The sequence below is a fragment of the Rana temporaria genome, chromosome 3 (assembly GCF_905171775.1).
Source record: "Rana temporaria chromosome 3, aRanTem1.1, whole genome shotgun sequence".
Taxonomy (NCBI): domain Eukaryota; kingdom Metazoa; phylum Chordata; class Amphibia; order Anura; family Ranidae; genus Rana; species Rana temporaria.
Genome location: NC_053491.1, coordinates 467,080,018 through 467,099,475, shown reverse-complemented (window position 1 = coordinate 467,099,475; position 19,458 = coordinate 467,080,018).

The following is a 19,458-nucleotide window of genomic DNA, read 5'->3' as shown; positions in this document are numbered from 1 at the left end:
GCACTCTGACCCCTCTACACCCTAGATATCCCCCCCAGCACTCTGACCCCTCTACACCCCAGATATCCCCCCAGCACTCTGACCCCTCTACACCCCAGATATCCCCCCAGCACTCTGACCCCTCTACACCCCAGATATCTCCCCAGCACTCTGACCCCTCTACACCCCAGATAACCCCTCAACACCCTGACCCCTCTACACCCCAAATATCCCCTGCCTCCTACCTACTCGATTTCTGTTTCCTGCACTGTCTCCATTGTAGGGGCCCCAGAGCATTACTTTGCCCAGGGGCCCATGATGCTATTAAGACGGCCCTGGGAACAGCCCAGAATTTGGTGACCCCTGGCAAATCATCATTTGACCCCCGAGGGGGTCCCAACCCTCAGGTTGAGAACCACTGGTCTAAAGGGATGACAGTGTCGTTTTTTCTAGGAAAGCAACCGCCTGTTTCTTGTGTAACTGATCATAGTGGATTGGTTGATGAGTAATAGGGGGGTTCTATTGTCTGTAAGCAAAGCTACATTTTAAAAGAAAAAATATTTTAATTCCACTGTCAAATAAGCACTACCATAGCACACTGTCACTAGTGATGAGAAACAGTTTGGTTCACTGGATGTTCACTGAACCGGACTAAAATCTACGAATCCCCAATTATAGTGTCCAATCCCCAGTGAAGTCTTCTTTAGGGTCTATTTACAAGAACAAAGAAACAAGTGTGTAAGTGAATGAATGACTTCCTCTTGAGCAACAGTCACTCACAATCCCATCAAAGTTTGTAGAAAATAAAAAAGGGGTCAGCATACATCAGGAGAAGACAATTCCTCTCCAGATATAGGGATTTTTTAATGTGAGGTGTGTTGCTCTTGGTATCTAAGGTAGGCGCACAAAACACAAGATTTTTTTAAAGTAGTATCAAAAATAATTTAATTATATAAATATAAAATATCATATTTCATACAGTTATTGACATAGTAAGATATATATAATCAAAACCACATTTTCATGATAAACAAGGTAAAGGGGAGACAGGTTATTTAAAGGAAAGTTGATGCGAGTTTGCCAACTAGTTTCGCACTAGATGTGCTTCGTCAGGGCTTGCATAATATTCCTGTTCCTTTAATACATGTAGTGGTCTGTGTATGACATAAAGATTCATCATTAATACAGATATAATGCAGTAATTTAATATCTTAAACTTTCAAAAAATGTGTATATTTAACACATATATATACAAAGAAAATATAGTGCGCTTACCACTTCCGTTAAAAAGCTCTGAGAACCGGGCAGAAAAACCTGCCTGAAGATCAGCGAAGGAGCACCTGATGCAGTTAGGAGATTAGCTAATCCACTTAAAATCAATGGAAGCCAGATCCACTTGATTTTAGCAGGTGCGGACAATGAAATGTTTGTGAGGAGTTCACCACAAGAAGGAAAAGATACAGGTACCAAAACGTTGTATCTATATCTTTCCTAAAGAAAGATTGAGAAAATAATGAAAAATATTGAAAGGTATGTGTATATATATTTTGTATAGATAACATAAATGTCTATACATTTAATAATTAAAGAAAAAATGTCCAATAAGTATTCAATGGAAATTTTACCTCAATAGTAGCAAAGTTAAAATTTAATGCTGCCAGAGGGGTCCAACGGGGTTCCCAATTGGTTTCCACAAAGTTCTACAAGTAAGAAGTAAGTATATATATATATATCAGAACATTATCCTATAATTAGATAGATAAATACAGTGCCTATGACTAAAAGTCATAATAAGGCAACTGTCTGTTTGTATGTAAATTAGAGAGGTAAGGGAGAGATTTTTACCTTAAGTGACCAGCGGTAGAAATAATATAATAACGTATCCTATTGTGATCAAAGGGTATAATGCCTCAGTTGTATTGAAATTAGGGGTGATACTGACAAAATGGTCCAAGGATAGTACTATGTATTTCCACTTAATTTCTATAAATAAGTAAAAGAGAAAAATTAGTATATTTAGAATAATGCATGTAGCTGAATATCCTAAGTGAAGCACTAAGTCCTTGGACCAAAAAGTAATTACCTTTACTGGGTAGTAACAGCATAGAGATGGATGAGGCAATATGCTAGCGTCTCGCATGTAATTGTGTTGTCCTCCCTTCAGCCGTCCAGGTCAGCGTCTGACATGTGTATCGTCAGCGCTGACTTTAATAGCAACATTTCTACCGGAAGTGAAAAGAGTCAATACTGACCCCTGGCATCACCTCCGGTCCACGTGTCCCAAGGCAGTAGCGCGCGCAGGTGTTGCGTTCCAGCATGATGACGTAAGCTGGAGCGCATCAGGAAGAGACATATCATAGCTGTCTCTTACCAGCCAAAGACAACGATTGACTGGGTGTGCGCGCGCGTCCCATCTGTTGATGCTGATGGGAAAGAGAGGCGTCTGAAAGACCGCACCCCCTATGCTGGGACCCGTGATTGGCCGCACCACGCTTGTGTGGAGTCCAATCTCCCCCTGCATCAGGAAGCCCCCTGCATGTTGAATCGCACGGCTCAGAGCTCAGAAAACAGAAATAATAATTTGATAAAGAATATTAAGTAAAGCATATACAATTAAGCGCATATTTAACTCCAGAGAAACAAACCAGAGTATGTTATTATTTTCTCACAATTATACATCAAACGAAGGTTCATTTTTTCATTTTTTCATTGCCTAGTCTGAGGAGAAGATTGATAGAGGCAGTATCCATGATAGTAAAAGTTGTTAGAGATTTTGGTGCTATCCAGCTATTTCACCATACAGCCGGACAGAACAAGAAAAAAGAGTACAAAATAAGTACAAACTAAAGCAAAACAAAATCAAATGAAGCAAAACAAAACAAAACACCACAACTACAAAATATAATCTAAACGCAAAAGGCGGAGCAATAGAGCCATCAATCCTTAAGCAAATAAAGAGTCATATAATTATCGGAGGGTTCACTGGATATATGCAGGAACAATGTAGAAACAGACCTCCTGATGACCCAAATATAGCAACTGATATTAATATTAAATTATATATCCAGGGTCTTTAAATGACATCTTTGTGATTCAAGATCCGTAATAACCAGTTAGATATAGGGAAATAATAATGATAGACAGCTCAAGGGCTTAACTATAAGAAGGGTTTGAATGACAGAGATGTGTTAAGCCCTGGTGAGTATGTGGCTCGTTGCTCAAAAATCCAACGGGCCTCGCGTTGGAGGATTTTTTTGTCAAAATCCCCACCTCTTTCTGGTAGGGGAATGACTTCCAACGCAAAAAAAGAAATAAAAGAAGGGTCATAGCTGTGGTGCAAACCTACATGTTTACAAATAGGAGTATAGAGCAGTCCTGCATCTAAGTAATAAAGGTGGTCCTTAATTCTTCTCGCAAATGTTCTTTTCGTCTTTCCTATATAAAATGCGCCGCAGCGACATTTAGCAAGATATACAATGCCTATGGTTGTACAATTAGCATGCCTCTTGGACTTGAGGAAACCTCCTCTAGGGAGGGAACAGCCGTCTCCTTCCTCAATCCAAGGGCAGACATCACATTGTCCACACTTATAGGTACCTGGTATCTCAGGCTCCTGAAGATCCGGAGCGTCAGGTACCAGATGACTGTGTGTAAGGCCGTCTTTAATGGACCTACATTTCCTATAAACAATTTCAGGTCTCTGGGAGATGTATTTAGAGATAATGGGGTCTTCGGCAAGAAAATGCCAATTATGATTAATCAATTGGCGGAAGATGTTTTGATCAGAGCTGAATGTAGTTATGAGTTTGGTTGTGGGGTTAGGCTCTTTTTCCCTCTGCTTAAATAATAATGCATCTCTAGTATTTGTCTTAGATTTTATATATGCTTGTTTAAGAACCTTTTTACTATATCCTCTCAATAAGAGTCGTGAATAGAGAGCAAATGCCTCTTTTTCAAAATCCTCCTCCTTTGCACAATTGCGCCGAAGTCTCAAGTACTGACTGTAAGGGATGCTTCGCACCAAGGATCTTGGATGAGAGCTAGAGTAGTGTAGAATAGTATTTCCTGCTGTTTCTTTTCTGTATAGATTAGTGTATAGGGTACCATCATCATTTATCGAGATTGTTAGGTCGAGAAAGGGGATGGTTTTGTTATCCGACTGGATAGTAAATTTTAAATTGTAATCGTTAATGGATAAGTATTCCATAAATTTACCTAGTAGATCCACGCCACCAGTCCAGATGACTAAAACATCGTCGATGTACCTCCGCCACAGTAGAATGTGGCGGAGGTATATCGCGGCGGAGTCATCCGAAAAGATGGCTCTTTCCCAACCCCCCAGGTACAGGGTGGCATACGATGGGGCACAAGAAGTCCCCATCGCCACACCCTGTACCTGGAGGTAGGTTGAGCCATTAAAGACAAAGACATTGTTAGTCAGTATGTGCTCCAATAGAGTTGTAACGAAACCACAAAGTTTCCAATTATTGTGATCTTGTTCACGCAAAAACTGAGAGATGACTTGGATCCCCTTTGTATGAGGGATACTAGAGTAAAGGGCCTCCACGTCTATTGCTGCCAAAATTGATCCTGGGGGTACGCTCATACCTTCAACTATTTTAAGAAGTTCCAATGTATCTTTTAGATATGATGGTAATGCCATCACATGGGGTCTCAATTGCATATCGACATACTTGCTTGCAGTTTCCGTGTGGCTGCCTATACCCGAGATGATAGGACGACCAGGTGGATCCCTGATGTCCTTATGTATTTTAGGCAGTGAATAGAACGTAGGAGTTATAGGCCACTTAATCTCTAGATATTCCCTAAGGTCTTGGTCAATTAGACCTTGTTGAAATGCTAATGAGATCAATGAAATATAATTGGATCTAGTTTTTGGAACATCATCTTCCGATATTATTTTATACCAGTTGCCATTACATAAGATTTTGTCACACATTCTGATATACTGAGTCTTGGTCATTACAACTACGTTACCCCCTTTATCGGAAGGTTTTATCACCAAATCACTATTGCTAGTGAGTTGGGTAAGTGCTTGCTGTTGTTTTTTTGATAAGTTATTATCATTTTGTCAGTATCACCCCTAATTTCAATACAACTGAGGCATTATACCCTTTGATCACAATAGGATACGTTATTATATTATTTCTACCGCTGGTCACTTAAGGTAAAAATCTCTCCCTTACCTCTCTAATTTACATACAAACAGACAGTTGCCTTATTATGACTTTTAGTCATAGGCACTGTATTTATCTATCTAATTATAGGATAATGTTCTGATATATATATATATACTTACTTCTTACTTGTAGAACTTTGTGGAAACCAATTGGGAACCCCGTTGGACCCCTCTGGCAGCATTAAATTTTAACTTTGCTACTATTGAGGTAAAATTTCCATTGAATACTTATTGGACATTTTTTCTTTAATTATTAAATGTATAGACATTTATGTTATCTATACAAAATATATATACACATACCTTTCAATATTTTTCATTATTTTCTCAATCTTTCTTTAGGAAAGATATAGATACAACGTTTTGGTACCTGTATCTTTTCCTTCTTGTGGTGAACTCCTCACAAACATTTCATTGTCCGCACCTGCTAAAATCAAGTGGATCTGGCTTCCATTGATTTTAAGTGGATTAGCTAATCTCCTAACTGCATCAGGTGCTCCTTCGCTGATCTTCAGGCAGGTTTTTCTGCCCGGTTCTCAGAGCTTTTTAACGGAAGTGGTAAGCGCACTATATTTTCTTTGTATATATATGTGTTAAATATACACATTTTTTGAAAGTTTAAGATATTAAATTACTGCATTATATCTGTATTAATGATGAATCTTTATGTCATACACAGACCACTACATGTATTAAAGGAACAGGAATATTATGCAAGCCCTGACGAAGCACATCTAGTGCGAAACTAGTTGGCAAACTCGCATCAACTTTCCTTTAAATAACCTGTCTCCCCTTTACCTTGTTTATCATGAAAATGTGGTTTTGATTATATATATCTTACTATGTCAATAACTGTATGAAATATGATATTTTATATTTATATAATTAAATTATTTTTGATACTACTTTAAAAAAATCTTGTGTTTTGTGCGCCTACCTTAGATACCAAGAGCAACACACCTCACATTAAAAAATCCCTATATCTGGAGAGGAATTGTCTTCTCCTGATGTATGCTGACCCCTTTTTTATGGTCTATTTACAAGCTTTTGGAAAAAATGGCATGGGTAGCTGGGCACTGCCATGGTTTACATGTACCAATGCAAAAAAAATTATTATCCTTGATCAGAGTCTGGAATGGATTATAAAGATGGACCCCATTCAAAATGAAAACAAAAAACAAAAAACACACGTAGCCATGTAAAAAAAAAAAAGTATCAGTCCCGTATCTGAGTAGGCAGCCTGGTCAGGAACATAAAGGGCAGCAAGCATGCACCACTCTTCCTGAATTAAACCAGGGCACCTTGCCAGGGAGGGGGTCCTGCCAAAGCACCTTGTCCCTATGTTGATGAGAAAAGGGCCTCTTTCCCACAACTAGGGTTGCACCGATATCAATACTGGTATCGGTGCCAATACTGAGCATTTGCTCCGATACCTAGGCAACCTCAGAGATGATCGGTGCATCGGTGGGGGGAGTAATAATCACTGATCTCCCTGTATAGCTTCTCTGACAGCCGATTCTCCTCCTCTCCCTCCTGTGGCTGTCAGGGAGATCAGTGCTTGTAACTGCCCCTACTGCGACACCGATCCCCTCTTGACTATCCCCCTCTGCTCCCTGGGTCCCTCTCTGTGCTCCCTGTGTCCTCCTCCAGGTCCTGATCCATTTTGTCCTATGGGTCTCCCTCTGTGTCCTCCATTTACCAGCTCCTTCCTTTTCCTAATGCACAGTGATCACTGACTGTCCACTGAGCATAGTAAAGTGTGTTTACGATGCTTCAGTTTATGAATGGTGAGGAGCCGCTGTCTTCTCTCCATTAAACTCCAGTGCAGCTGAGGCTGCAGAGAAAGGGACTGGGGAATCTCTATTCTCTTCGGCAGCCAATCAGGAGGGTTGATCGCCTCGCTGTGCATGCTGGAGAGGGGTATTTAGGGGGCAGACACTGTTGGTTGGGCGTCGTCGCCTTACTGCCATCCACCTGGGCAGTCGTCCCACCACCCCCGTGTGTGGCCCTCCTGGCCGGGATGTGTGTTAGAGTGTTCCTGGCACCGGGACCACGTTTGTCCGGAGCACCTACTCTACCTGTAGGCCCGGTGTGTAGACTGGGTCAGCTATTTGCAAGTGGTCCTGGGCTGTCTGTCCCATGGGAGGAAGCCGATCGGTGGAGAACCTGTCTGGGAGACACCTAGCACGAGGCTGGTGTCTCAGGAGAGGCCTAATTGCTCATCGAAGGACACTTTGTTTCTGAGAGGCTGGACGATGGTCGCCTATCAGTTCCTGACATAACTGCTTTTTTTGAAGGAGATCTGGGTGCTGAATCCAGTTGAGAAGGATTTTGAACCAAAGCTATCTCCACCTTTAGGAGGGTCTGTGGCAGAGACTTCACCCTAAAGTTTCCAAGTGACACTCTGGCTGCTAGGCTGGTGAGAGAGGCCTATCCAGATGCGCTATACCCACTCTGGCTAGAGTGGCGAAGAGAATTGTCGTTGGAAGCAGGACTCTTTCCTGTAACCAGTTCACCTTCCATACCTTCTATCCCTTCACCTTTTATACTATTTATAATTTTTACCCCGTTGGGTAATAAAAGCACATAAAAGACATTGGGCTAGATTCAGCAACGATCTACGCTGGCTTAGCCCATCAATACGCTTTCAAACCAAGTTACTCTTATACCAAGGTTCCACTGTATGTATATATATATATATTATATATTTCATTTTTTTACATACATACATACACACACACATATATATACATACACACACATATATATTCTGTTTCATTAAAAGTCAGGAGTGCTTTCAGTAAACATAAATACCTTAGAATCATTCCAGAGATCTCCATCTGTATTCCTTTATGCTTGTGTCTACAATTCATTCTACTGTCTCAATATCTCCCTTTGTAGACATCCAGTCAGATACACTGAGAGCAGAGAGTACAAGTGCAAGTGATGACGAGTGATTACTCAGAGTGAAAGAACACATTCTCAGCATCCCTTTAGACAAGCATGTTCTTAGCTGCTGGCCACTGGTAGAGGCATACTTTAGCTGTGCTATGCTGATCAATTGGTTGACAACTTTTGCAGAGGCAGGTTTTATAGGATGCGATCACGCAACTGATGGGCAGACTGCATAACTAAAGTCCTCATCATCCAGTGATCAGCTCCCTCCCTGGAACATGCATATCTAAAGGAAGCCTGGGAATGTGTTCCTGAGGGTAACTGCAAGAAACTTTAGGCGGTGTAGTTTAGCAAACAGCAAGAAGCTGAGGCAATAGCCACTCCACCCCACATTTTTGTCTGTTATGAAGTGTCGGAAATACTAAAACACAGCAGCTACAGGGATGGACTGAGGACATGCACACACTTTCAAAGTAAGAAAAAATATTTCAACAATACTTATGCAGTTTTCAGTTAGTAATGCTCTTTATTAATACTTGGTATAATAAATGTAACTTTCATTCTCTTTTAAAGGATTTATGCATTTTCCATGTCGCCCTAAAAGCCATATATAAATGACCCTCTCCCCACACAAATTATACAGACTGTGCTTATAACTATACAAATCCATATGAAATGTTTACAGAGCTCCACTACATGACCCAAAATATTGAGTTAGGTTGCGCAAAACTAGGAATGTTTTGACCGGTTTGCTGTGGAGGAATTTGAGTGGCCTGCGCAGTGCCCTGATCTTAAACCCTTTCAGAAGATTGGAACACCATGGGTACCAGAATTTGACTTGGTATAACAGAGCTTAGACTTGAGGGAGAAACAGCACAGCGAGCCATTCAGGTGTGATACAGTACAATGTACATGCTGACAGGAGAAGAGAGCAGCGTGACAGAGTGATCATGAGTGCATTGCTTCTCCTTGCACTGGCCAGTCATAGGCTGGGGTGGAGATCAAAGCTAAGTGAAATTGAAGCTGCAAAAGAGAAAGATCTAGTCCCCTTTCATGCTAGACAGGGCTGTGCTGTGTGGCGGAACTGTATAAATCTCAGGATTGGAAAAACAGAAATGCAACTCCTTTTGGCAGGTAAAACAGCAACTATATATGTATTTCCTCTGTGTCGAGTGCCCTCTAGTGTTAGAAGTGTAAATAGGTTAGTGTAGGTAACTTTTTGGCTTGGCTGGCAACCAATCCTGGGGTTTATTCTGGGTCAGGGCTGAGTGACACAGGGGGGCTGGATGACTCATCAGGGAGCACCTCTGATACCTCTCTCTACTTGCTGGAACCTTGGAGAAGCTTCCAGAAGAAGGGAAGTTAGGAGGGGCTGCCTGTAGTAGGCATGAGTGCCCCAGCCAATTTCTAGACAGACTGGAAGGAGGCTGGCACCTCATATATACTCAGGGTCAGCCCAGCAGGGGCAGGAGAGTTTAGGTGGAAGTCTGGAGATGGAGTGTTGAGGAGGCTGTTGGAGTAAGGTGACCAGATTTTTTAAATGAAATCCGGGGACATATTTTTTTATTGGCAAATGGCACAGGACTGCATAATACACAGAGCCCTGGGCACAGGACTGCATAATACACAGAGCGCTGGGCACAGGACTGCATAATACACAGAGCGCTGGGCACAGGACTGCATAATACACAGAGTGGATAGAGAAGACTGCCGCTCCAGGTGAGCACACCTAAGGCAATCAATGTCCACTCAGGAACCAACGGGTGCCGGCAATGCACAGAGCATGCAAAAGAAGAAACGTAGATGGACAGCCGCACTCCAATAAGTCTAAAAAAGACGTGCCCTTTATTGGGTAAAAAGAAATGCACTACAAAAAAAAACAGCATACAGTGGGAAATAAACAGCTGACGCGTTTCACATTGAACCTCAATGCTTAGTCATAGCTATGACTAAGCATTGAGGTTCAATGTGAAACGCGTCAGCTGTTTATTTGCCACTGTATGCTGTTTTTTTTGTAGTGCATTTCTTTTTACCCAATAAAGGGCACTTCTTTTTTAGACTTATTGGAGTGCGGCTGTCCATTACGTTTCTTCTTTTATAATACACGCAAAACGCCTGAAAACTGCCCCAGTGTAAAGGGGTCTTAAAGTGCTGGTAAGTGATACATAACTGCATACTACAAAGGGGAGATATGAACAGGTGAATCTGTTAAGAAACAAGAGATATGCACTTGTGCTGTATTCCCAAAAGTATTTTTTTATGTAAAATGAATTGTTTGTGTATTTTGCAGTCCTGTGCCCAGCGCTCTGTATATCAAAGCACTGGGTACAGGACTGCATAATACACAGAGTGCTGGGCACAGGACTGCATAATACACAAAGCACTGGGCACATGACTGCATAATAGACAGAGTGCTGGGCACAGCACTGCATAATACACAGAGCGCTGGGTTTCACGACTGCATAATACACAGAGCGCTGGGTACAGAACTGCATAATAAACAGAGCATTGGACAATGGACTGCATAACACACAGAGTGCTGGGTACAGGACCGCATATTAAACAGAGCATTGGACAATGGACTGCATAAAACACAGAGCGCTGGGTACAGGACTGCATAATACACAGAGCGCTTGGGCACAGGGCTGCATAGTAAACAGAGCACTGAAAACAGGACTGCATAATAAACAGAGCACTGGACACAGGACTGCATAATACACAGAACGCTGGGCTCAGGACTAGGTAATATACAGAGCACTGGGCACAGGACTGCATTGGCATTTTCAGCCAGCATAGGATGCCCTGTCTACGTTAAACCGGCCCCGGACAAAACCGGGTCTGGGGACTGTCCCTGGAAACCTGGGGTGTCTGGTCACCTTATGTTGGAGGCCCTTGGGGGTGCTTTCCTAGTCTGGGGGGAGACCTCGGGACTGGGAGCTCAGGTGCAGGAGAGAACCTCTGACATCCCAAGGAGTCCTGTCCAGTGGCACAGAGGAAGTCAGCATGTCCGGGAGTTTTCCAGGGAGAGACAGCCAGGTGGCCAGTGAGTGAGATAATCGGGGAGGACTGAGAGACAGCCTGAGAGGACTGAGGCAGCAGTCTTCCATGGTTGTAGAGTTAGGCCCCTTTCAGACTGGGGCGGGAGCCGCAGTGGCGGTATAATGCCGCTAAAAATAGCGGCGCTATACCGCTGGGATTGCCGCGGGAATCAGCCGCTAGCGGTGCGGTATAAACCCCCGCTAGTGGCCGATAAAGGGTTAATACTGCCCGCAATGCGCCTCTATAGAGGCGCATTGCGGGCGGTATTGCCACGGTTTCCCATTGTTTTCAATGGGAAGGAGCGGTATACACGCCACTCCTCTCACCGCTCCAAAGATGCTGCTGACAGGAGATTTTTTTGTCTCCCGCCAGCGCATCGCCTCAGTGTGAAAGCCCTCAGGCTTTCACATTGAGTCTGCAGTGAAGGAGTTTTTCAGGTGGGATAGCAGCGCTATTTTTAGCGCTGTACCGCCTGAAAAGCTCCTCAATGTGAAAGGGGCCTTAGTCTGGGAGGACTGTGGTTAGCTAATGGAAAGGAGCAGCTGCAGCCAGGAGGGCTGGCAGTGCCCGAAGAGGTGATGCTGGGATTAATAGCCACAGGAGGAATGTAGCTGAACAATGGGACTTTTCTACACACCAATGGGGCCTTGTCAGATTTCACCCAAACAGTGTTCCTGTTGGAGCTGTGTTTCTGCGAGCAAGTGGTGTGCTGGAGGAAGAGGAGTGTATATAGCTGTATATAGTTGAGTGTCCCTCAAAAGGCTTTGTTGCAGTTGAGTCGGCATCCCATAATACCCCTATCCCCATCTAAGTTCAATCCCCTAACAAACAAAACAAAGTTGCCGGACTGTTTCCTGTGAAAAGTTTGGTGTGACTGGCTGTGCAGGGTGGGGGATCCCTATTTAACAGCGGCTCCTACGGGGCTAGCGCTACATGTGTATTTAGAAGTTTGCTGGGGTTCCCTTTTTATGGATGAACTTCTTAATAACATTCCTAATTTCTTGGTTCCTCAAGGTGTAGATGAGAGGATTGACCAATGGAGTCACCAGGGTGTAGAACAATGAAAGAATCTTGTTGAGGTTAACAGACCCTGGAAAGATAGGTATGGATCCTACTGCTAAGCTTCCATAGTAAAGGTTCACAACGGTCAGGTGGGAGCTACAGGTGGAAAAAGCCTTATGCCTTCCACTGATGGATGGGATCTTCAGGATAGTGTGGAGGATGGCGATGTACGTGGCTATGATAAAAATAAATGGACAGGCAACAAAAGGGAAAGAAAAGATAGACGTGGCCAGCTGTAGAGCAGGGTTATCCGAACAAGAAAGTTCTACCACTGGAGTGATGTCACAAAAGAAATGATTGATAGTGTTTGGGCCACAGAATTCTAAACTATATAATAAAACATATAGTACAAAAGCTACTATTAAGCCCACTGACCAACAAAAAGTGCTTATTTTCAATTGGTGTATGATGGTCATGATTCTACCATAGTGTAGTGGTTTACATATGGCCAAATATCGATCAAAAGACATGGAAGCCAACAGTAAACACTGAGCAACTGCTGGAACTGCTAGAAGATAGAACTGGAAAAAACATCTAGTCACAGATACTTTCCCACCACCCACCAGTATCAACCAGAGCATGTTGGGCACAATAATGCTGGTGAAGACGATTTCAGACAAAGACAGCTGGCTGATGAAGATGTACATGGGAGAGTGAAGACTCCGGAAGAACGCAACCATCACAACAACAAGGGCATTGCTGGTTAAGGCCAGGATGTGAATGATCAGAAAAATGGTGAAAAGTAGAATTTTAAAGTCATGAAGGTCACCGAAACCCAGGAGCAGAAACTCTTTCACCAGTGTGTGGTTCCTGTTGGTCATTTTTTGGATGCCATAAATAAGTATCTGATGAAGTACTAGAACCAAAAAAATAAATAAATGATCAAAACAACAATAATTCTCAGTAAAAAGATAACAAATGTAACACCAGGGGGCGATTTACTAAAACTGGTGCACACAGGATATGGTGCAGCTGTGCACAGTAACCAATCACCTAACTTCAGCTTGTTCAATTAAGCTTTGACAATAAAAAACGGAAGCCGATTGGTTACTATGCACAGCTGCACCAGATTTTGGTAAATCTTCCCCCTGGAATTGCAAAACAGCAAGGTACAAGATGTAAATGTCTTAGGGCTCTTTCACACGTCCGTTCCGTTCGTCCGTTTTTTGGACGTCCGTTAACGGACCGCAATGCTTCCCTATGGGCTAGCGTCCGTTAGCGGATGAGCATCCGCTAATGTCCGTTAGCATCCGTCTGCGTTCAGTTCCGTTTTTTTGGACGGAAGAAAACCCTGTTTTTCTTCCGTCTAAAAAACGGAACGGACGAAAAACAAACGTTAACGGATGATCCGTTTATCATCCGTTCCGCTAACATCCGTTTTTCTATGTAAAAAGCCCCCCCAAAAAAAAAAAAAAAACGGATGAAAAAACGGATGGAAAAACTGATGCAAAAACTGATGCAAAAACTGACGAAAAACTGACGAAAAACTGACGGAAAAACGGATCAACTGATGAAAAAAAAACTGATCTGAAAAACTGAACGGACGTGTGAAAGAGCCCTTAAATATACACAATTTGTTCATTTACAACCACAAATAATGGACTAAAATGGGAAATTCGATAATTACATTTAAATTATGCAACTTAGAAGTTCAAACAAACGAAGTTGGCTATAAACCATAAGAGTATCTGCATATTAGGGAAAAAAAGTGTTCATATACACCTTACTGGTTTATTAAGACTGTTGTTATATGCACCAACGTTTCTTAAAGGGCCCCAATGATAGCTGGCAGAACAATGTTAAGGATTGCCATTTATTTTCAATGACACCCCAATGTACTGGCAATTGACCAGCATTTCTGCATTCCACAACACATACGGCACTACAGTGTGTTGTGCAGCATTACAAGAAAAACAGAAATGGAAGGCGCGAGCACACCTAGTGCATTATTAGAGATAATTTAATAATAAAAATTATTTTAGTGTAAAAGTGGGTACTCACAAAATGAAACTGACAAAAGGCCATAAACACAGTGCATGGACATGCACAGAACATGGGGTACAGCTAATGCGTTTCGGAGGCGCACCCCCTTCCTCAGAGCTAGGCTAGTCTCGCACACCATGGGCAAGCGCTTTTATAGGAAATGGTGGAATTGAAAATTGTGTGTTAAAAAAGCCACACCCTCGAAGGGGCAGAGAAAAAAAAAAGGATAAAGTTTAGTTGCACTAATGTGAAAACAACATAATCCATGTCAAAAACGTTATAAAAAAAAAAACAACAACATCATAAATGCACAAATAAATAATGATAATTCATTCAAATCCATGATATATTGCACATTTGCTTGTATTTAGTCAGATGAATACAGGTGTAGGAACACGCAAAAAAATTATTATATATATATATATATATATATATATATATATATAAATAAATAAAAACAAAAGGCTCAATCCATGTCTCACCTCTACATGCCTGATATAGCTGCGGGGGTATGGGGGGTTTTGGGCATTTAGAGGTGTCCAAAAACCACCCATACAAGAAACCAGCTCAGTATCAGGGGGAATCTACTTCCTGGAAACTCAGTGTGTGGTTTTTGGACACCTCTAAATGCCCAAAACACCCCATACACCCCAAGCTACATCAGACATGTAGAGGTGAGACATGGATTGACCCTTTTTTTTGTTTGTTTGTTTGATTCATTTAGATACATATATATTTTCATATATATATTTTTTTATGTATGTGTGTTCCTACACCTGTATTCATCTGACTAAATACAAGCAAATGTGCAATATATCATGGATTTGAATGAATTATCATTATGTATTTATTTGTGCATTTATGATGTTTTTTTTCCCATATAAGGTTTTTGACATGGATTATGCCGTTTTCACATTAGTGCAACTAAACGTTATCCTTTTTTTTCTCCGCCCCTTTGAGAGCGTGGCTTTTTTGACACACAGTTTTTAATTCCACCATTTCCTATAAAAGCGCTTGCCCATGGTGTGCTAGACTAGCCTAGCTGTGGAATGTACTAAAACTGAAGTAACATTTATGAAGAGAACAAAATACTATTAATATTACCAGATGCTAAAATGATATTTCTCAGCCACTTTGTTCTGTTTGCAAACTCTGAAAATCCATACCAGATCCTTTACCTTTGTCTGGTAAGGATTTAGGGGAGGACACCCCCCCCTACAAAAAAAAAAACAAGAAAAATCTGTAAGCCCAAACATTATAGCAGACCTTTATGTAGCATACAGCCTGGGTGGCAAGGAAAAGAGATGGGGAAGTGAGTATGCAAAAAAATATATAAGTACTACAGCGCTAATTAAATATCAAATTATGAAGCATTAACAAAATTACCAAATAATAAACGCAGCAAAAAGTGATGTAGGTCAAACAAATTAGTGCAATGTATATATAAATTAATTTGCGCTGAATATTAACTTAGAAAATGCAAATCGTGCTGATAGGTGATTTAAAGAAACTATTAAGTGTCAAATTAATAGGCAAAATGAAACAAATAAAGTCCAATTGCATAAATATACACCAGTGGTTTTCAATGAAACAACACCCAGATCAGTGTGATGATTAAAGGAAGGTGTGATGTGATCTCAGACAATGTGCTCCTGCTTCACAAGTAGAACGCCTCTTCCACATTAACCACAGCTCATGGAAGACAAAAGAGAAAAACTCTCATAGCGCAGCTGAGTATTAAACAATACAAGGAGGATAGATGGTCTCTAACAATGGCACACTCACGAATCCACCGATTAAAAGCCGCATATAGCAACAATACACCGATCCTTCATTAAGCAGCTCAGCTCATATGATGTTTCCTCTCCTCATTCGAATCCTAGATCGAATCCTAGATCCGTCCCGCTCGTAACTCCTCCCCCACGCGTTACGTCAATAGTCACTTGACTTAGTCATGGGTCACTGCCTGTCCACTCTCCGCTGATGTTATTTATAGTCAGCGTGGGAATCAGGCAGAGACGGGATTGATAGTGAGGGAGTATTAGACATCTTACATCATTGCAAGCATAAACGAAGGATCATACACTGTTCATTAACATAGTGCATGTAGGCAATTTAATACAAAGAATAATCATTATTAAAAATAATTCATAACATCGTTTAAAAATATCTAGTGGCATTATCCTCAGTTTAATAATGCCACTAGATATTTTTAAACGATGTTATGAATTATTTTTAATAATGATTATTCTTTGTATTAAATTGCCTACATGCACTATGTTAATGAACAGTGTATGATCCTTCGTTTATGCTTGCAATGATGTAAGATGTCTAATACTCCCTCACTATCAATCCCGTCTCTGCCCGATTCCCACGCTGACTATAAATAACATCAGCGGAGAGTGGACAGGCAGTGACCCATGACTAAGTCAAGTGACTATTGACGTAACGCGTGGGGGAGGAGTTACGAGCGGGACGGATCTAGGATTCGATCTAGGATTCGAATGAGGAGAGGAAACATCATATGAGCTGAGCTGCTTAATGAAGGATCGGTGTATTGTTGCTATATGCGGCTTTTAATCGGTGGATTCGTGAGTGTGCCATTGTTAGAGACCATCTATCCTCCTTGTATTGTTTAATACTCAGCTGCGCTATGAGAGTTTTTCTCTTTTGTCTTCCATGAGCTGTGGTTAATGTGGAAGAGGCGTTCTACTTGTGAAGCAGGAGCACATTGTCTGAGATCACATCACACCTTCCTTTAATCATCACACTGATCTGGGTGTTGTTTCATTGAAAACCACTGGTGTATATTTATGCAATTGGACTTTATTTGTTTCATTTTGCCTATTAATTTGACACTTAATAGTTTCTTTAAATCACCTATCAGCACGATTTGCATTTTCTAAGTTAATATTCAGCGCAAATTAATTTATATATACGAAGTGAGTATGCACCCCTCCCCTCCTGATCCATACTGGGCAACACTCCCTCAATGTGGGGAGGGTACCTTGCTAGATGGGACCCCCTCGCAAAGCACTTTACCCCCATGTTGATGAGGGCAGGGGCCTCTTCCCCACAACCCTGGCTCGGTGGCTGAGGGAGTCTGTGGGGGAAGGTATCAGGAGACTTATCAGATTCTGGAAGCCTCCTTTAAAAAAAGATGGGGTCCTCCCTGGCAAGGTATCCTACCCAAGTTGAGGGCATGTGACCTGGTATGGTTCATTCAGTCAGGGGAGTGCACACATTGCCCTTTCTTTCCTGGCCAGCCTGTCTTCAAGCTTGCATAAGAGTCTAGACCCCATGCTCTGGCATGTCTTTTGATGGGGAACCAATGCTTTTCCCTGTGGGTCATCCCTTAACATCTATACTAGACCCTCATCTGGGATAAGACTCTAGTATACTGTAGATCAGGGGTCTCCAAACTCTTCAAACAAAGAGCCAGTTTACCATTCTTCAGACTTTAAGGGAGCTGGATTGTGGCCTGTGGGGGTAGAAAATGTCCTGGGCCCAGCATTAATGAAAATAAACATTGCCTCAGGGTTGGAGGTCAGTTACATAGCGCAAGTGGTCAGTAAGAGGAGGAATAGTACCCCATTATTGGCATCAGTGAAAGGATTAGTGCCCCATCATTGATATTAGTGGAAGGAATAGTGCCCTATCGTTGTCAGTGGCAGAAATTATGTCCCACTGAAAGTGACAATGGGAAGAATACTGTCCCTTTGGGCCGCAGTTTGGAGACCTCTGCTGTAGATGAAGGGAAGTTTTTAAAATGTTCTTACATCGGTACATGTCCCTGAAGGGCAGTGCCCAGCTCCCCATGCTCTTTGTTTAATGGGGGGGGGTTCTCAATAACATTTTTATAAAATGAAAAAAAGTCTGGTGGAGGAAATGTTATTTAGCAGCAAATGTTCTCTTTTTCTAAAAGTCATTTTAGCTGTTGGTACACCCAACAAGTGCACAATTTTTACGGCATCCCCAAGTATGTTATTCAAAATTACTGCTAAACAGTATTTTTTATTCTTTTTGCATTGATACAACGACCCCCCATCCCCTTTGTTTTTGACAGTCCCTTGCTTATTACCTTGGAAATTGCATTAGACAAGCTTTTCTGCTCATGTTGTTGCTGGTTTCTAAAGATAAACTGGAAAATGTTGTACACCTTTTGTTTTGATGCACCTGAAATGTGATTAGCTGATTTGAACTTTAATATTAGAGCCAGAGACAACCTGAGCCCAACCATTTGCAGAAAAGGGTCAGCAATGATCACCGAAAATATAAAAGAAATATATAAAAAAATAATAATTTTAAAGTCAATGCACACCATTGCAAGATTAAAAGCAAAAAAGATCAACAAGATTTCCAGTTACAAATATTTTCACATATAACACCAGTAAACTTCTTACCAGAGAGACAGGTAATAGATATCATTTAATTGCCTGTGCAAGAAGCTGAACCTAGAAGGCAGGAGGAGGCTTCTCACGTTGGATATGTTAAAAAAGCAATAATGATCGGCTCAGAGCAGAGTAAACGTGGAGTACATGCCTTTGTGATAGGCAATGAGGTCCAGGTTCATCATTTAGTTATGGGCTGTTTATATTCCTAAAACATAAACAGTAAAATCCTCATGGGACTAATTAGATTAATTGTGTTGTTTAATTGGTGCAGGTTATGGAAAGTAAAGCCTCAACAGGCAGAGAAGAGCTCCCAAGGCACCAGCTCTGCGCCCCCCCCGTGCTGCAGTTTACCCAATTTATTTAATTCCATTAACATAGTTACTAGTATCAAAGGGACTACGTGATGGTTTTAATATATTTTGTTTATTAAAGTCAAGACACATTTTTTAAATATAATAAAAAAAAATGCAATTGTTATTCACTCTTTATCCAGCCAGTGAGTGGTGGGTGGTCTATCCTCAACTTCATATTACCTAGTTGCTTGATGGTTGTAGAACTAGTTCAGCAGCTTAAGTTTCAAGTCCTGCCCATTTTGCGCCTATCCCTTCCCAGTTTATGGCCGGTGCTGGACCACAGAGCCAGGTAGCCAGGTGCAATGTGTTGCCCAGAAGGCCATGCCTATCCTCCACAAACATGTGGATTGATAATGTTCTGACTCCGATTGTTGTGATAGCGATATATCCCTTGCTGAGACCTCTATGCCTGGCCTGTATAAGCAGATATACTCACTGCGGACAATCCTTGTCAGACAGCTGAACTCGTCAATACCGATTCATTCAAAAGAGGTGTTTATTCCTTAACTTCAGAGGTTACAGCAGATAACAGGAACAGCAGATGAATGGTGAT